Consider the following 17,040-nt stretch of genomic DNA (forward strand, 5'->3'; position numbering starts at 1 on the left):
TGTGTTTTAGTGACGCACATATCCATCGCAAAGACCGAAGTGGGAAAATTTATTAGGGCCCGGGGTTGTATTTCAATTAGGCACAGTCTGCCAGTTTCTTTTTATTTTACGTTTATTTTTTTCATAACTCAGCGTCATCTCATCTGGCATAGTAGTGTGCTGTTATACTTGGCTAGAAAATAGCCATAGGAGAATACAAACGTCTTAATTACGCCTACAGTAGCGTTATATATATTTGATTTCTGGTTGATCTGCTGGTGGCTGTACTTGCTGCAGTGCATCTACTATCAAATTGGGAGCAATTTGGAGTCAGACTTGCGACCACTGTGTTTTAGTGACGCACATATCCATCGCAAAGACCGAAGTGGGAAAATTTATTAGGGCCCGGGGTTGTATTTCAATTAGGCACAGTCTGCCAGTTTCTTTTTATTTTACGTTTATTTTTTTCATAACTCAGCGTCATCTCATCTGGCATAGTAGTGTGCTGTTATACTTGGCTAGAAAATAGCCATAGGAGAATACAAACGTCTTAATTACGCCTACAGTAGCGTTATATATATTTGATTTCTGGTTGATCTGCTGGTGGCTGTACTTGCTGCAGTGCATCTACTATCAAATTGGGAGCAATTTGGAGTCAGACTTGCGACCACTGTGTTTTAGTGACGCACATATCCATCGCAAAGACCGAAGTGGGAAAATTTATTAGGGCCCGGGGTTGTATTTCAATTAGGCACAGTCTGCCAGTTTCTTTTTATTTTACGTTTATTTTTTTCATAACTCAGCGTCATCTCATCTGGCATAGTAGTGTGCTGTTATACTTGGCTAGAAAATAGCCATAGGAGAATACAAACGTCTTAATTACGCCTACAGTAGCGTTATATATATTTGATTTCTGGTTGATCTGCTGGTGGCTGTACTTGCTGCAGTGCATCTACTATCAAATTGGGAGCAATTTGGAGTCAGACTTGCGACCACTGTGTTTTAGTGACGCACATATCCATCGCAAAGACCGAAGTGGGAAAATTTATTAGGGCCCGGGGTTGTATTTCAACTAGGCACAGTCTGCCATTTCCTTTTTTATTTTACGTTTATTTTTTTCATAACTCAGCGTCATCTCATCTGGCATAGTAGTGTGCTGTAATACTTGGCTAGAAAATAGCCATAGCAATAGGATAGCATCGTTTGGTTTTAAAAACTAAAAAACCCAAAAAAAAAACCCAAAAAAAAAAAAAAAAGTAAAAAAAAAAATACAAGTTATAACTCTCATTTTCAAAATGTTTAACCCGAGGGCTAGGGGTAGAGGACGAGGGCGGGGACGTGGGCGTCCAACTGCTGCAGGGGTCAGAGGCCGTGGTCCTGGGCGGGGTGAGACACCACCTGCTTATGAGGGAGCAGGGGAACGCCGCAGAGCTACACTCCCTAGGTTCATGTCTGAAGTTACTGGGACTCGTGGTAGAGCACTGTTGAGGCCAGAACAGTGCGAACAGGTGATGTCGTGGATTGCCGACAATGCTTCGAGCAATTTGTCCACCAGTCAGTCTTCCACGCAGTCCACCCATGTCACCGAAATCGGCACTCCTCCAGCTCCTGCACCTCAGCCTCCTCCCCCCCAGTCTGCCCCCTCCCAGCAAAATTTGCCATTTGAACCGGCATACTCTGAGGAACTGTTTTCTGGACCCTTCCCACAGTCACAAACCACTTGTCCGGTTGCTGATGAGCAATTTTCCGATGCCCAGGTTTTCCACCAGTCGCAGTCTGTGGGTGATGATGACCTTGTTGACGTAGTGGAAGAAGTGTGTAAAGAGGTGTCCGACGATGAGGAGACACGGTTGTCAGACAGTGGGGAAGTTGTTGTCAGGGCAGGAAGTCCGAGGGGGGAGCAGACTGAGGGATCGGAGGATGATGAGGTGACAGACCCAAGCTGGGTTGAGAGGCCGGGTGAACACAGTGCTTCTGAGACGGAGGAGAGTCCTCGACCAGAACAGGTTGGAAGAGGCAGTGGTGGGGCCAGACGGAGAGGCAGGGCCAGAGCTGGTGCATCAGCGCCAAATGTGTCAACTAGTGAAGCTCCCGTGGCGAGGGCTCCTGCGGCGAGGGCTAGATTTTCAGAAGTCTGGAGGTTCTTTAAGGAAACACCGGATGACCGACGGACTGTGGTGTGCCACATTTGCCAAACCAGGATCAGCAGGGGTTCCACCACTACTAGCTTAACTACCACCAGTATGCGCAGGCATATGAATGCTAAACACCCCACTCAGTGGCAACAAGCGCGTTCACCTCCGGCCGTGCACACCACTGCTCCTTCCCCTGTGTCAGCTGATAGTCAGCCCCCTGCCCAGGACCCTGCCACAAAAACCCCATCGTCACCTCCACGATCCTCCACAGCATCCACCAGCGTTCAGCTCTCCATACCCCAGACGCTGGAGCGGAAACGCAAATATAGTGCAACCCACCCGCACGCCCAAGCCCTTAATGTGCACATTTCCAGATTGCTAAGCCTGGAGATGCTGCCCTATAGGCTAGTAGAGACCGAGGCCTTTCGCAGCCTCATGGCGGCGGCCGCCCCTCGGTATTCGGTCCCCAGCCGCCACTACTTTTCCCGATGTGCCGTCCCAGCCCTGCACCAGCACGTGTCACACAACATAATCCGTGCCCTGACCAACGCCGTTTCTGACAAGGTCCACCTGACCACGGACACGTGGACGAGTGCTGCCGGGCAGGGCCACTATATATCTCTGACGGCACATTGGGTTAACTTGGTGGAGGCTGGGACCGAGTGTGACCCTGCGGCTGGTCATATACTGCCGACGCCGAGGATTGCGGGGCCTACCTCGGTCCAGGTGTTTGAGGCCTAATATGCCTCCTCCTCCTCCCACCCCTCCTCCACCTCCTCCTCCGAACGACCATCCGTGGGCATGGCGCCATCAGTCGGTAGCTCTAGGCACAGCAGCAGTGCCGTCGCTAAGCGACAGCAGGCGGTGCTCAAACTGCTGAGCCTAGGCGATAAAAGGCACACCGCCCAAGAACTATTACAGGGCATCACGGCGCAGACTGATCTGTGGCTGGCACCGCTGAACCTGAAGCCAGGCATGGTTGTGTGTGACAACGGCCGTAACCTGGTGGCGGCTCTGCAACTCGGCAGACTGACACATGTGCCATGCCTGGCCCATGTGTTAAATCTGATAGTTCAGCGTTTCCTCAAGACATACCCCAATCTGTCTGATTTGCTCACGAAGGTGCGCCGCATCTGTGCGCATTTCAGGAAGTCCAGCACAGATGCTGCCACTCTCAGGGCAGCGCAGCGCCGCCTCCAACTGCCCGCTCACCGACTGTTGTGCGACGTGCCCACGAGGTGCAATTCAACACTGACCATGTTATCCAGAGTTTACCAGCAGCGCCGAGCGATTGTAGACTGCCAGATGTCAACTTCCACCAGAACTGGTAGTCAGGTCAGTCAGCTTCCTCAAGTCTACAATGAGGAGTGGACGTGGATGTCTGATATCTGTCAGGTGCTGAGTAACTTTGAGGAGTCAACACAGATGGTCAGTGGCGATGCCGCCATCATCAGCCTCACCATCCCGCTGCTTGGCCTGTTGAAAAACTCTCTGGTCAGCATGAAGTCGGAAGCTTTGCGCTCCTCACAAGAGACAGGGGAAGAAGATTCCCTTGTTGATAGCCAAAGCACCCTTAGGTCTGTTTCTCAGCGCATATTGGAGGAGGTGGAGGTGGAGGAGGATGAGGAGGAAGAGGAGGAGAATGTTGGCGAGACACAAGAGGGGACCATTGTTGAGTCCTACACTGTTGAGCGTGTATGGGCAGAAGAAGAGGAGTTGGAGGAGGAGGAAATGGACAGTCAGGCCAGTGAGGGGAGTGAATTCTTACGCGTTGGTACTCTGGCGCATATGGCAGATTTCATGCTAGGCTGCCTATCCCGTGACCCTCGCGTTCAAAGAATTTATTCCAGCACCGATTACTGGGTGTTCACTCTCCTGGACCCACGGTACAAGCAAAATCTTTCCACTCTCATCCCTGGAGAGGAAAGGAGTGTGAGAATGCATGAATACCAGCAGGCCCTGGTGCACAAGCTGAAACAGTATTTCCCTTCTGACAGCGCTAGCGGCAGAGTGCGTAGTTCTGCGGGACAAGTAGCGTGGGAGAGTAGGCGAGCAGGCAGCTTGTCCAGCACTGGCAAGGGTACGCTTTACAAGGCTTTTGCCAGCTTTATGTCACCCCAGCAAGACACTGTCACCTGTCCCCAGTCTCGGCAGAGTAGGGCTGATCTTTACAGAAAGATGGTGAGGGAGTACGTAGCTGACCATACCATCGTCCTAAATGATCACACAGCTCCCTACAACTACTGGGTTTCAAAGCTGGACATGTGGCACGAACTGGCGCTCTACGCCTTGGAGGTTCTTGCCTGCCCTGCCGCTAGCGTCTTGTCAGAGCGGGTTTTCAGTGCAGCTGGTGGCATCATCACCGATAAGCGTACACGCCTGTCGACTGACAGCGCTGACAGGCTGACGCTTATCAAGATGAATAAAGCATGGATTTCTCCTAATTTCAAATCTCCAGCAGGTGAAGGAAGCTCAACCTGAATAATTTATCCACTCCTCCTCCTCCTCATTTTCCTCCTTCTCCTCCTCTTTCTACAGTAAAGCAGAGGAAACTGGCTGTTTTTTGACAGGGCCCACTGGCTCTAGGTATAGTACTTTATGCATTTAATTTTTATGGAGGGCCACCGACACGGTCCTCTGTTTTAAACAATTTTTGGAAGTGCCACATACAGGCACTCAATCTATTCAATTTTTCTGGAGGGCCACCTTTCCGGTCCTCTGTTTTAAACAATTTTTTGGGACTGCCACATACAGGCACTCAATCTATTCCATTTTTCTGGAGGGCCACCTACCTGCTCCTCTGGTTTAAAAACTTTTTTGGACTGCCACATACAGGCACTCAATCTATTCCATTTTTCTGGAGGGCCACCTACCTGCTCCTCTGGTTTAAAAACTTTTTTGGACTGCCACATACAGGCACTCAATCTATTCCATTTTTCTGGAGGGCCACCTACCTGCTCCTCTGGTTTGAAAAATTTTTTGGACTGCCACATACAGGCACTATCCAAATTGAATTGTCTCCATAGCAGCCTCCACACGTTGTCTCCATTGCTACCTCCAAAAGTCGTCCATATAGCTGCCTCCATACATCGTCCCTTTATCAAACGAGGTTTGTCAGGCCGAAATTTGGGTTGTTTTCATGGATTCCACATCAAAGTTGTTAACTTTGTCGCCACCCTGCTGTGTTATCCACAAAATACACTGGCAAACTTTTACCATTTACGGATATTATTTCAGCGCTTCTTGCGCATCTGTTTACATTCCCCTCACCCGCCATATCCTAAACTTATAAGAACGCTACTACACTTGATCTTATACAAAAGGTTCTTAGAAGTGCTGTTTGGGGAGTAGCCTAGAGACAGGGGCTTGGATTGGCGAAAGCTCGCCTGGCAGCGGAGCGCCAGCTCCATGCGCATCATGCGCTTCTTGCGCATCTGTTTACATTCCCCTCACCCGCCATATCCCAAACTTATAAGAACGCTACTACACTTAACTTGGTGCAGGCTGGGACCGAGTCTGACCCTGGGGCTGGTCATATACTGCCGACGCAGAGGATTGCGGGGCCTACCTCGGTCCAGGTCTCAAAGGCCTACTATACCTCCAAATCCTCCCACCCCTCCTCCACCTCCTCCTCCTCCGAATTACCATCCGTGGGCATGGCGCCATCAGTCGGTAGCTCTAGGCACAGCAGCAGTGCCGTTGCTAAGCGACAGCAGGCGGTGCTCAAACTGCTGAGCCTAGGTGATAAAAGGCACACCGCCCAAGAGCTATTGCAGGGCATTCCACATCAAACTTGTTAACTTTGTCGCCACCCTGCTGTGTAAGCCACAAAATATACTGGAAAACTTTTTTCATTTACGGATATTATTTCAGCGCTTCTTGCGCATCTGTTTACATTCCCCTCACCCGCCATATCCCAAACTTATAAGAACGCTACTACACTTGATCTTATCCGAAAGGTTCTTAGAAGTGCTGTTTGGGGAGTAGCCTAGAGACAGGGGCTTGGATTGGCGAAAGCTCGCCTGGCAGCGGAGCGCCAGCTCCATGCCAAGAACCAACTAACATAGTTTTAACTGCAGCACCTTTAATCTACTACTAGTTCACTGCCTCCATACATCGTCCCCTTATCAAACGAGCTGTGTCAGGCAGAATTTTGGATTGTTTTCATGGCTTCCATGTTAACTTTGTCGCCACCCTGCTGTGTAATCCACAAAATATACTGGCAAACTTTTATCATGTACCAATATTATTTGAGCGCTTCTTGCTCACCTCCTTTGGTTCCTCTCTGCTACCCATTGGTTTGAAGCCTGAGTCCATTTAGGGTATGTCGCCATGCCACTCTCTAGCCTTCCGCTGCTGCCGCTGCCTCTGCATGCCGTCCCCTATAGTGTCAGGGTCAATTATTGGATGTTTTAGATGCTATCTAGCTTCATTCTGTCACTCTGTCATGGCCATGCTGTTGGCCATAATTTTGGCATAATGGTGCATTTAAGCAGCCTCAGAGGCATCCATGCATGCTGCCCCTGCTGTTTCCTGTCCATTTCCGTGGTGTTTCCATCCTTTTCTGAGGTTCCCAGGTGTTTGGCCAAGCTTCCCTGTGCAGAGCCTTGGTCCCCTTGAAAAATGCTCGAGTCTCCCATTGACTTCAATGGGGCTCGTTACTCGAAACGAGCACTCGAGCATCGGGAAAAGTTCGTCTCGAATAACGAGTACCCGAGCATTTTAGTGCTCGCTCATCTCTAGTCCCAAATCTTCTTGTATGAGAGCTGTCCGTGGCCTCAATTAAAAAGAGAGATGAGTGCGATGAGGTGCATTGGACTCACATCTGAAGATGCTCTCACGTTGGTACAAGTGAAACTGAGATAGTTCCCCAGCTTCATTGTTCATACACCATAACTATGGCACATACACAATGAAATCGGGGTGCACAATGCCAGCTTGACTTGCTGCTAAACATATGCACCAGCAGCTCCGGATCAAGGTAAGTATAAATGTTTGTTTTTGTTTAATGTGCACACATAAAAAATTCATACACACCGATTTTGGAAAACTAAACCACTGGTCCATAAGGAACTGTGGGTGGTTTACTATTCCGAATCACCCTGACAGGTTCCATTTAAATATGCATTAAATATCTTGTGTCCCTTTTGAGGCAACAGTTACAAGCATTTATTAATAAAATGTCTTGCACACAGAGTGACTTATACTTATAAGGCTCGGGTCGGGTAAGTGTCCCCTTTAAATATACAGTGCAGCCTTTTAAATGTCATATGGATCTAAATATAGTCTGGAACGTCTAGCCAGGTAGTGTTAGAGTAAGCAGGTAAAGGCTATACCACTATGGAATAAAATAATGGAAACCTAATAGGAATAGTAAAAGGAAGCTGTTCCCTTTACCATTTGTTTTAAATGACTTACACGTATGCAAGCTTAATTTCTGTAATGCATCCATTATTTCTATCGGCAAAAAATATAGCTACAGCCCTCATTATTTTTGCCATAAGAAATACCAGAAAAGTAGCGGCAGGCACCACCAAAAGGGATGTGAATTTTATTATCTTCTTACAACCTTCTAACTAATCAGAAGCAGAATGTTAATAAAGTCCCCACCCAAGACATTTATAACTACCCCCCCCCCAAAAAAAAAAAATTGTATCCTTAACATCTAAAACAAAAGAAAATTTAAAGAAACAAATTTAGAATGTCAAATTGATAAATATAGATGTCTATAAATGACTATTTATGTAATAAATAAAAGCTTATATTAGACTTAAAAGGTGTAGTGTGAGCAGAAGAAGCAGAAATAAATAGTGTTTTTGATGGGTGAAAAATGCAATTCTAAGGAAATGATTGATCTTGCACAATAGCAATGCTCATCTGCAGAACAGCCAATACTTTGGAGAAAAATCAATTCTGCTATTATAAGCTGTTGACTGCAGTTTCAAACAACAGCCATCTCTAAATCTCTTTGTTCTGAATGCAGTAGAAGGCTGGTTACAGCATAAAGCCGCATTAGGAGAACAAATAAATGACTTACTAGACTAGCAGTAAGAAAAGAACTCAAAATGAAGTATGGCCCATGTGTGCAGTTCTGGCCGCCAGAATCAAGACCCCATTTCTTTAGTGTTGGCATTTACAACTTAAGAGACACCTTATATTGATCAAACATCAAGTATGAATTTAACCTTTACTATTTCCTTTTTATTTTTCTTTTGTGGAGTATTCCTCTTTTAACAATAAAATGTATGGATGGGATGCAATTGGACTCATGCTAAATTTATTTTAATAAAAAATAGTTCATCCTTTGGGGAAACTTTATTAACTGGTTCAAGACCAAGTAATTTTTTTGTGTATTTTTACATTTTTACTTACACTTCTCTGATGAAATATATATATATATATATATATATATATTATATATATGATCTTTTTGTTTACAAAGCTAGTTATCTGCTAGAGAAATTGTAATTTCTAGTGACATTATTTCATATTCTGTGCCACGTGCTAGTCATACTTTTGGACAAAGTTAGCCAACTAACAGATGTAAATCAAAAGTGAGATTTAGGTAATTTAAGAGAATGAAATCTACTATTAAAATCAGACATAGTAAACATTTTGTAAGGGACACTAACTTATAGATGCAGACACCGTGACTGTGGTAATCTGGTAATGGCTAATATCAACTTAAATTATTCTAATGAACCTGAAGGACTTTTGAATTGGGCCCTGATGAAGCACACACCCATTTTAAATAAAGTAATAAATCTTTATTTACATATTGTTATATTCTGCAACACTTGAGATGTCATAGGGTATGTACAAAAATAAGACATTACAGAGTAATAACATGGTCAGATGAAATAATAGGGGAGATGATCCTGCCCGCAAAAGGAGGTGCTTGAAGAATAGTCCAGTCATTTGCTTCTACTCATAATAGATGATATCACATCTCCTGTACACCTACTATCTGCACAGAGTATGCCTAAAAAGATCTTCAAAGACTTCAATGGGTTTTCTCCAAACCTGTGGTCATAAGAAGTATAGAATGGACCTGAACCACAAAGTTCATACTGAAGTTTGTGGGCTTGGGTCTCCCAGAACCGACTCCAAACTCCAATAGAAGTTCAGGAAATAGACCTGTTTGGGCTCAACTTCTCCCCCATGGTTAATGCCTGCATTAACTCTTTAAATGGCACTGGCAAAGTCAGTGGCATTTAAATGGCTGCAAACGTGTGCTGGCAAAAACTTTCCAGTGGTGCTGGGTGTTGCAATTTTGGGGGTCGTTGCTCCCCAATCCTCACCAAAGTGGCATTGCACAGAACTGCCTGCAGGTTAGTGCCAATGTGCACACCTGCAGTACTTCATATGCTACTGGCACCCCTGCCAGTGGCATTTAAACAGTTAACACCAGCAATTGGTGCACTGTTCATGGGTGTTACTGGTTGGGTATCCAAACCCGGACCTGAATAGGATTTTTCAAATTCAAATATGAATGGTTCCACTCATCACTAGTCATACGTCATATTACTTAATGCTGTTACTAGAGGTCACCCCCCACAATCACGGACTAAAAGTAACAGAAAAAAAAAATCTACAATCAGATAATAAAAAGTTAATACATTTATGTAATCCGGTTTTAATGACTCAAAACAAAGATGTGTGCTACATTCCCTTTAACATTAGCCTTGATCATCTATCTTTTGATATGTATGTAAACAGCCATGTATAAATGGAAAGCATTGAATAACATGTTTATCTTCATGTACATGTTTACATATCCTATAACCAATATATCCTTCATTCTCCGACTTTACTTTTAGACTCCAATTACCCTTGAAGCTCTTATGTAATCACCTATACAAAATGTTCACATACTGCCTGGAATGTATTGTTGTTGGTGTATAATGGAAAATAAGTTACCTTGATAAAGCTGCAATATAATGGTTTAATTTTCCCTAGTATTAACATTGTTCATGTTTATAGATATTAATGGCGATGGCTCTATTGAAATTTCCAGAGACCATTCTTATTATGAGTACTACAAAGGGCAGAGTCAATGTTGCAGAATAAAATGTGCTTTCCTCTTTCAGAAGAGAATATCCGTACATTGTTAAAGTAAAAATTAGATGTGGCAATAATTTTCCCCTTTCTCTGTCAATCTGTATTGCATAGAGGATACTGAAGCTGAGAATATCCTTTTATGCATTACAATGGCATATTTAATTACTGAGCTATCTATTTTATCTCTCCAAGTAGTATTATTTCAAATCCATCATACTTCCGAAACCACCTTTTTCAAGCGCTCCTGTTTAGATCACTTGGAAGATATTCCGAAGCTGCAAGGTAGAGTTTAGAGCTTATTATTTTGTATTGTACTTTTAATAATCACTTTCAAGTAACTTACACAGAGTGAGGTGAAGGAAAATTATGTTATCACTTAAAACAGATAGTAGTTAATACGTTTAATGTCTTATACATGATAATAATTTCTAAAATAATTTATTGGAAACAGCGATAAAGGGGGTTATTTATCATTAGGTAGGCCCCATGGGACGGTTCTATGTCTATTTTTGGAGCTCCGCTGCCCATCAGATTCATTAAAGTGGCTTTGGGCCTCTAATAAATGTTCTTATGGTCTACTTTCTGTCTGGGATTTTTTTAAACTCCCAACAATGTCTCAAAATGCATAAAAAGTCCCAGCACATACACCAGCAGGGGACCAGAGTAGCTGTGAGACTTTTGTAAAAGTCATGAATCTGGCTTTGCACGGTGCTGCACTGGCATTAAAGGAAACCTACCACTTGAAGTGGCAGGTTTCCGATGGCAATACCGAGCACCAGCTCAGGGTGAGCTGGTGCCGGAGCTTATTTTAGTTAGTGTTTTAAACCGCGGTATCGCGGTTTAAAACACTTTTTAAACTTTATAGCCGGCGCATGGAGGTACGCGCTCGGCGCTTACCATGCGCGCGGCTCTCATTCACTTCCTATGTAGCCGCGCGCACGGTAAGCGCCGAGCGCGTACCTGCCTGCGCCGGCTATAAAGTTTAAAAAGTGTTTTAAACCGCGATACCGCGGTTTAAAACACTAACTAAAATAAGCTCCGGCACCAGCTCACCCTGAGCTGGTGCTCGGTATTGCCATCGGAAACCTGCCACTTCAAGTGGTAGGTTTCCTTTAAGTAGTTCTATGTTTATACCAGATTCATGAAGAGGTGTAAATAGTCCTGTGAGACTTTTTAGCAGTGAAAAGTCCCAAAAAACCTCAATGTAATATTTTGAGACGTTTTTACACCAAAATAGCCCTGGAAAGCCTTTTAATGTAAACCTTCAGTCTTAAGAAAACTGCACATGTATCATGAGTCCGGCTTTGTCCGTCTTTGCTTTTTTTCTTGGCTTTTCTGCTGGTCAGATGAATCTTAGCGGTTTTTCCTTATTGATACATGGGGTATTTGGTCTTTAGTGAAAGTGCTACTTACCGTTTGCTGCCATCTTGGTGCTAACATGTGATTTATTTCAAGCCTTTTTGAAGAACTGTCAAAATTTTTGGTGCTCCAATGTTCTATTACATGGCACTTCCTGTCCGGCTCCAATTCTTTTCTCTTGAGATTGTCTCATGTGGATACTTATGAAAAAGGTGATCTTTTTGTTGCATATCCGAGACGAGTACATCCTATAGATATTTTCCTGTGTTGGATGCCAATCTATTATGATTCATTTGCCTGCAACTGACCTGCAACTACCGGACTGTTTTATTCCTAGGGCCAGGGGAGGTGGATTCAGTGGTGTTACCAAACCCACTGTTTCTATTTTTGTTGGATGTATATTTGTACTTTTTAGTTGCTTTTTGATTGTGTATGTATCTGTGTTTTTTCTGTTTCTGATAGAAATAAAAATTGTTCTTTCTATTACTTTTTTGTTCATATATGGCTCAATTCTTGTATAAGAAAAGTGTCCTTTTTGGCTATAATGTGTGAAGTTAAACTTAACGTAATGGCCATATAGCCAAAAAGTTCCACATAAAATCTTGTGTAGACTTTTATATGAAGAATGGTGATAGATGTGTCATCTAATCCATCCATCTTTAGGAATTTCATATAAGGAAAGAAAGAGCTTAAACCCTGAGCTACCTACAACCTCTGTGCCTGCCTACTAGCTGCCTCTGTGCTAAATCACAGGCAATTATAGGGCCGCAGATCATACACTGGATAAATGCACAGTATCAGATGTGAATATTCACAGATACAGTCAACAAACTAACTGAATAGCATAACAAGGCAATGTAAATCAAATCAGATTATAACGAAAATCGCAGCAAGGTACAAAAACAGAAACAAAATGATAGTCAGGGAACAGGCAAAAGTTAAGGAAACAAGAAATACTCAGCAGAGTAGCAAGTGGAGTTACAAGATCCAATATTGGGCCCTTATTTGTAAAGTGCCTGTAAACCGCCCTTGCAGCTGATTGGTTTGGCCTTCTGGCACTTCAAAAAGCACCTGTGACACACTTCCAGCTCAGAGCTGTCATTCACAGCCTCATACAAAGCATAGCCCCAGTGTGGTTACAAGCCCAGAACACTGCAGCAAGTTCTGACACAAGAGGAGCAAGCTTGATAAATTTACCCTTTCATTTTAGTGCCTTTTTTCAATGCAGATGTAGCAGAAACTTGGCAAAATTTTATGGATCTCTAAACCTTAATATATAGTACTTAATTGTCAGTCATTAGAGACAACGAAACATCTCGTGACTTTTATTCTTGCCCTTACTTATTCTGGCTTTTTATCCAGTACAGTCTGCAGCGTTGCCTTCACCTAAAAATAAATAGAAAAATATATTAATATTTTAATTAAAATGTGCTAATAGGCGATTACACATTGTATTGCATAATGATATTAGAAATTATCTGTAAATAAGGCATACTATTTTAATATGAAATTCACTGGGGTTGTTCAGTGTGTTAAATGGTAGATGAGGATAATAATTTTTATTTTAATATGTGCTAATGAGCTAGGACTGTATTTAAAGTTCCATTTTATAGCTTGTTTGTTCTAAGCAGAAAGTGAGCGCTGTTAAGGGACCACAATAAGTTAACTAGTAAGGAAATCATAATTGAGTAGAAACCTAGAAGGGCTGCAGACCAGCTGCCACATCTGCTGTCACTTCAACAGAATATATTCAGTCCATTATATCAGCATTATCAGCACAACTGTCCCAGGATGATATGTAACTGTGTGGGGACATTGCAGCACAGAAATAGCTTCAGAAAGTACTTGATTCATCCTATTCTAAATGCTTTACAATATGTTCAGATTAGCTATTCTGAGCAGAATTTCTATGTGAATTCATGTTTGGAGCGTTATTGAACATTCTGCTCCCCCTTTTAAAAGCATTTCATTGCTTAATACATCCATATTATAATCCATTGCTGATTGTTTATAGGTTGGATAACATATTGTTAAGATTTGATAATATAAATGATCAAACATGTTATAATCCAAATGTATTTAGAACAGAATAGATAAAATCTACAATTTTCTTTATAATTGAACAATAAAGGATTGTGTTTCCTCGGAGAAACAATTTTTACAGAAGAACATTACAACATTCTATGTATTATAATCCTTAAATAGTTACCCTTATGTATTCTTGAGAATTGTATAATTTCAACATGGATATCAATAGAATAGTTAATAAAGATGATTTCTGAGATATAAAATACTAATAACATAATTATACAATATCAGATTAACACCTCCACGGATCAGCTGTTCTCTGTAGCTGATAAAGAGAGAAAGGAATAGGAAGAAGACAGCTCCACTTCCTGTGTAGTGGTAGGAGTAGATCACTGCAGATCAGCTGAAATGTATTTGAATACTGGTAAGTTACTGTTTCATAATTCAGCTACTACACAGTAATCATAGCTGTCTGATGGCTTATGTATTCTTTGTTTATCAGCTTCTGTGAACATTTTATTTGAGGGAGTGCTATGTTTAAGACACCCACCTATCTGATATTAAGGACCTATGGCTAGGTCAATAAAAATATAATAATAATAATAATAATCTTTATTTATATAGCGCCATCAAATTACGTAGCGCTTTACAAATCATAGGGGACATATACAACTATATTACATTACAAAGAACAAACAGTCATATAGAACAATAGGAGTGATGGCCCTGCTCACAAGAGCTTACAGACTATGAGGATGAGGGGGTGACACAAGAGGTTGTATAATGGTCCAGCCATTCTTTATAAGGGAACAATATAAAATAATTTAATAAATAATTTACTAAACAACGATGATCAGCCGCCATCTTATTTACAGGGTCCTAGGTGAAAAAGACTGCCGAGAAGCCTGGAGCTTGGTATATATCAGCTGTTTGCCAGATAACAGGTAGGATGGATTAGTAAAGGGAGAGTTGACATTTCATGCGGTTAGCGAGTGTGATAAGCTTGCCTAAAGAGATGAGTTTTAAGAGCACGTTTGAAGCTTTGGAGAGTGGGTATTAGTCTGAGAGTCTGGGGAAGGGCATTCCAGAGAATTGGTGCAACTCGGGAGAAGTCCTGGAGACGTGCATGGGAGGTTCGAATTAAGGTAGAGATTAATCTAATATCACTGGCAGATCGAAGAGCACGGGAAGGGCGATAGACTGAGATGAGAGAAGAGAGATAGGGAGGTGCAGCATTATTCAGAGCTTTGTGGATGAGGGTTAATATTTTAAAGTGAATACGGAAGGAGACAGGTAGCTAGTGCAGTGATTGGCACAAACTGGAGGCATCCGTGTAGCGTTTGGCCTGAAAGATGAGCCTGGCTGCTGCATTAAGAATAGATTGTAGAGGAGAGAGTTTAGAGAGTGGAAGACCAATTAGTAGGGAGTTACAGTAGTCTAGTCGAGAGTGAATAAGTGCAACAATTAGCATTTTAGAAGTTTCAAATGTCAGAAACGGCCGGATTCTGGAGATGTTTCTGAGATGCATCCGGCAAGAGCGAGCAAGAGATTGAATATATGGTGAAAAAGAGAGGTCAGAGTCCAGCACAACCCCAAGACAGCGGGCCTGCTGCCTCGGTGCTATAGTGATCCCACAGACCGAGATGGAGAGGTCAGGGGAGGTTTGGTTAGTAGATGGTGGAAAGACAAGAAGTTCAGTCTTAGAAAGATTAAGTTTCAAAATGGGGAACAGCACAAATGTGTAAGTAATTTTTTCCACATTTGTGCCATTCACCATTGTCAAATCCACTGGGTGTACAGGCTGCCAAGTAATGGAAGGTCTGGCCATTGATTATTACTGTTGTTAGTAGTCAACACTGTGACCTACATGCCCTGGTTTATCATACACCAAATGAGGATCATTCCTATCATTGTCTCACATCGTTTTGTGTCGCCACACACAGCACCTGGTTGTGTGAGCCTCTGTTCTCCTCTTTCCAATCAAACAGACACTTTTCATTGAGAGTTGCTCAAAACCTTCAAGTTCTCTAAATAGGGCAATAATAAGTTTCAACCTGGACTTTCCATTTAAGTGTCCAAGCAAAGACCATGGTATTTATCATTAGTACCATATTAACAGGGTTGTATCCGTGTTTCAGTAGGGCCCTTTGCATTGAACTCACATGGCGGCATTACAAATTCAGAAACTAAGTCCTGTCCTCTAAAATATTCTCTAGTTTATCATCCCAAACATACCCCTCAAGGTTATTTTATACAAATCTCCCTCACCCCCAATGGATTGATCAGACACAGCCCCCCTCACCCTCAGGGTTTCTCAAGCCTTATGTGGGCCCTCCAGAAGCTCTGGGCCCCGGCTCTTGCCCGGGTATGCCCATTGCTGGTGCCAGCTCTGCATATAAAGTATATAAACTCCTTGAAGATGCAGTGATTTTATTACAATGTTCACAAATTGAACAACAAAGCAGGGGGGAGGGAGGACTTGTGGGGAAAGACCAATGTTTGTCTGTTAACCCCTTACCACCAAAGGCACTTTTCACCTTCCTTTTTTTCAAATCTGACATGTGTTAGTATAAGTGGTTATAACTTTGGGATTGTTTTCTCATGACACTTTGTACTTCATGTTAGTTGAAAACTTTTGGTAGTATGTTTTGCATTTATTTATGAAAAAACTGCTATTTGGTGAAAAATTGTAATAATTTTCGATTTCTTGAAATTCTAACTATTCAACTTTTTATAAAACTAATATATTATCTTTATTCCATGGATCACTACGATTACATTGATTCTTAATTTATATAGTTTTTTTTATATAGTTTTACAATTTTACTGAAGAAAAACTAATATAGAGAAAATCTCATTTATTTATCGCCATCTATTCAGAGACATCATTTTAATATTTCCTGGTTGACAGAGCTGGTTTAGAGCTTATTTTTTACATGTTGAGTTGCTCTTTTACGTGGTACCACTTTATCCCTTTTTGGAACAGGGATTGGAAAACGGATTTTGAAAAAAATGTACATTTATGGCAAATGTTTCAGGTTTTGTTTTTACGGCATTCACCGAGTGGGTCCAATAATGTTACTGATTTATTGTACAGATTGTTACAGACGTGGCGATAGCAAATATGTGGGTGGTTTTCGTGATTTTGTGGTATTTGTACTTTATGAAATGTGTATAGGGAATGTTGGTGGACTTTCACTTTATTTAATTTTTTTTTATTCGCTTAAAAAAAGTAATTTTTATTTCTACAGGTTGGCGTGAACAAGTGATGCTCTAATTGTATATTCAAGCTCTTCTTCACTTAACACAGTGTAATACAGGTATATTACACAGTCTTATATAACACAACTAGCTTGCTGCTCCCAGAGAAGACCACACAGGTACGCGACACAGCAAATGCCCCTTACACGCCGTGTTCATGCGTGACCACGGAGTGTAAGGGATTATCACTCCTCCAATCGCAGGTGTTAGAGGCGGG

This window comes from Engystomops pustulosus, chromosome 3 (genome assembly GCF_040894005.1).
Source record: "Engystomops pustulosus chromosome 3, aEngPut4.maternal, whole genome shotgun sequence".
In the NCBI taxonomy this organism is placed as follows: domain Eukaryota; kingdom Metazoa; phylum Chordata; class Amphibia; order Anura; family Leptodactylidae; genus Engystomops; species Engystomops pustulosus.